The following is a 3,694-nucleotide window of genomic DNA, read 5'->3' on the forward strand; positions in this document are numbered from 1 at the left end:
AAAACAAAACAAAAAAACAAACAAACAAACAAAAAAACACCAAATGGAGTGGGGTTACAGATGAAAGAAACACTTCTAAAATCACCAAAATTTACACATTTTTAATGAAGTTGACTAGTTTCTCCTGTATACACAGTTCTTTGTACTTGATCGACTTAAATTCAAATGGTTGGAGCTGGGACTTCTGTAGGAGTCACCGAACTGTTGTCTCTTTTCTTATTAGTAAAATACAAAAAAAAGTGAATTAATTTTTATTTCCAGCTAATTCTACTGCAGGAGATTTTAGACACTGATTACATCAAGAAACATCAATACTCGTTAAGTGTGGTGACACATGCCTTTAGTTCCAATACTCAGAAGCAGAGGCAGGAGGATCTAGAGGGTTGGAGGCCAGCCTGGTCTACAAGTTGAGTTCCAGGACAGCCAGATCTATATAGAGAAATTCTGTCTTGAAAAACTCTCTCTTGCCTGGTGGTGGTGGCGCACGCCTTTAATCCCAGCACTCGGGAGGCAGAGGCAGGCGGATCTCTGTGAGTTTGAGGCCAGCCTGATCTACAAAGTGAGTTTCAGGATGGCCATGGCTGTTACACAGAGAAACCCTGTCTCAAAAAAAAAAAGAAAGAAAGAGAGAGAGAGATAGGGAGATAGGAAGAGAGGGAGAGGGAGGGAAGGAGGGAGAGAGAGAGAGGAAAGAAGAAAAGAAAAACTCAAAAAAAGAAAAAATATTTAAGTTATATTATAAAGCATCATCATCATGGATGTTGTTGTTATTAGTGACTAATGTCTTCTATACACTGGATAAAGAATTAACACATCAGGGTATTCTAGAAAACTCTAATATGTCTGTCTAAGCCTCAAAGAAGGTTTTAAAATGACAATTTAAAAATACTTTGTTTTCTCCTATCTAGGCCTAGCTAAAATAAGGATCTTGAAAAATTCAATTGTTCTTTTTTTTTTTTTTTTTTTTTTTTTTTTTTGGCTTTTTGAGACAGGTTTCTCTGTGTAGCTTTGAAGCCTGTTCTGGAAAAGCTAGCTCTTGTAGACCAGGCTGGACTTGAACTCACAGAGATCTGCCTGCCTCTGCCTCCTGAGTGCTGGGACTAAAGGCGTGTGCCACCACCATCATGCCATTTGTTTGTTTTTAAAGAAGCAGTAAAGACCAAAAATATCCTTAAAATCTTTAAAATGTTTGTACTATACACACATATATAAAAAAGAGATTTGAGCTACCTTCTTTTTTAAATGTATGTATCTAGTTTACCAATTTTACACGTGTGGGTGTTTTGCCTGCAGGTATGTGTATGCGTGGCGTGTGCTCCTAGTTCCTGCAGAGGCCGCAAGAGGCAGGGACTAGAGTTACAGATGGTTGTGAGCCATCATGTGCAGCTGGGAGTTGAACCTGTGTCCTCTGGAAGAGCATCCAGTACTTTTAACCTTTGGAGCCATCTCTTCAGCCCCTACCCTCTTTAGCTTCCGAGTAAAGAGTTTCGTCTCTCGAGGGAGGGCATTGTCTATTAGGAAAGCGGTGTCCTGTGTTAGGAGTAATCACCTCTTAATGTTCATTGATAAGCAGCATGTTATAGATCCCAAGTGGGACAGGGGTCAGGGAGATAAGAGCTGGACCACAACTGCATGATATCATGTCCTTAAGAGCAGACTCAAATTGTTTAAACGTAAAAACTCCTATTAATTGTTCCCCCCAAAAGATTTAGGACCATTTCCCATCTCTATTTGTTTTATCTGTGTGGTCACATTTATTAAATACACATTTTGTCTTTTATCATTATTTTATTTCTTAAATTAATTTCTCTATGAGCCAAAATGAAGCTGAGCCAAGTTAACAGCTTAGTTTACACAAGCTCTTACTTACAAGCCAATTTGGCAGTAAGTATATCATGTAAAAATAAAACATAACCACATGCAGACAGAAAGTTTATATACATAATCATACATAAGATATATTTTAATGATTTGTTTTTATTTTATGTGCACTGGTGTTTTGTCAGCATGTATGTCTGTGTGAGGTTGTCAGATCCTCTGGAACTGGAGTCAAAGACAGTTGTGAGCTGCCATGTGGGTGCTGGGAATTGAACCCAAGTCGTCTGGAAGAGAAGGCAGTGCTCTTAACTGCTGAGCCATCAATTCAGCTCAAAATATAGCTTAATAAACCAAGATTTTGAGCTTCATTGTTTATTAGGATTATATGCTCTTATATTTTTGTTGTGAGTCTAGCCTTTAATGGCTGAGCCATCTCTCCAGCCCTACAGTTATATTTTCTATAATTCTCATTATGAAAAGGAAACAGCATAGACATCTTCAGTAAACATGTCCATTAGTTTATAGAAGGTCTGGCCTTAATAAAGAAGGCTTACATTTAACAGCCTTAGTTTGTGTTTTGTTTTGTTGCAAGACAGGGTTTTTCTATATAGCCCTGAGTATCCCGAAAGTCACTCTGTAGACCAGGCTGACTTCAAACTCAGATATTTGACTGTCTCTGCTCCCCAAGCGCTGGGGTTAAAGCCACCACCTGGCTATATTGAAGAGTTTTTTTGGTTTTTTGGTTTTTTGGTTTTTTACGACACAGGGTTTCTCTGTATTGTTTTGGAGGCTGTCTGTCCAGCCTGGCCTCGAACTCACAGAGATCTGCCTGCCTTTGCCTCCCGAGTGCTGGGATTAAAGGTGTGCCCCACCACAGCCCGGCATGTGTTTGCGATTTTAAATTCGAATCTGCATATTCATTTTAATTGACCATTCCACAAAATAATTTTAGCAAACAACAAAAATGAATTTAAAAAGAGAACTTAAGTGGCCACAGTTTGTTTAAAAATAAAAACTTTTGACACAAGCAACATATGAAAACCGTCAGAAATGTACTAAAATAATTATTATAGACACATGATACTGTAACTTGAAAACAATGAACCAGAGGTGGATACTGGGGTAACCCTGCTTCTATCTTTTATACCCCTCTAGTCCTGGGATTAAAGGCGAGTGACCTGTTACTCTTTTAGACTGATTCAATCTCCAGTAGCCCTGGGTGGCCTTGAACTCAGAGAGATCCGTCTACCTCTTAATCCTGAGTCCTGGGATTAAAGGTACACATCAGCTCTTTAGAGAGAGAGAGAGAGAGAGAGAGAGAGAGAGAGAGAGAGAGAGAGATTACCTTAAATCTATATGACACACATCACTTTTTGATATTTTGTGTTACCAAGCCTTTCTCACCTCTTAAAGAAATGCAGTAAACTTTCTACCGTTTTTTTCTTGTTTTGTTTTTTTATGCTTCACGAATTTGCGCGTCATCCTTACGCAGGGGCCATGCTAATCTCTGTATCTTTACAATTTTAGCATATGTGCTGCCAAAGCGAGGACACTACCTTTTTTTTTTCTCAACTGGGTGGATCTAATGTGGATCTAATTGTGTCAAGTGGTGATATATTATTTATGATTTATTAAAGTTTGACTGAGGATTCAGAAAGCGAAGTCGGCCACAAGTCATAGAAACCAGGCACACACCTTTAATCCCAGCAGCCAGAAGCTAGGAGGTACTTACAAGCCAGCTAGGGTACCTGATGGCATTTTATCTATAAGCATATCCTCCTTTTGGAAATTTTGCTGTCTCTCTCTCTCTCTCTCTCTCTCTCTCTCTCTCTCTCTCTCTCTCTCTCTCTCTCTCTCTCTCTCTTTTACACACACA

General features: G+C 39.0%; 1 non-coding gene across 1 annotated transcript; it reads right to left on the minus strand.

Annotated features, from left to right (window-relative positions):
• Positions 1–3,265: 3,265 nt before the first annotated feature.
• Positions 3,266–3,369, minus strand: LOC121136382. Its single transcript, XR_005873469.1, has one exon. It is a non-coding gene; the product is annotated as a U6 spliceosomal RNA (small nuclear RNA).
• Between the last annotated feature and the right edge of the window lie 325 nt (positions 3,370–3,694).

Source organism: Mesocricetus auratus, unplaced genomic scaffold (genome assembly GCF_017639785.1).
Source record: "Mesocricetus auratus isolate SY011 unplaced genomic scaffold, BCM_Maur_2.0 Super-Scaffold_100066, whole genome shotgun sequence".
Taxonomy (NCBI): Eukaryota; Metazoa; Chordata; class Mammalia; order Rodentia; family Cricetidae; genus Mesocricetus; species Mesocricetus auratus.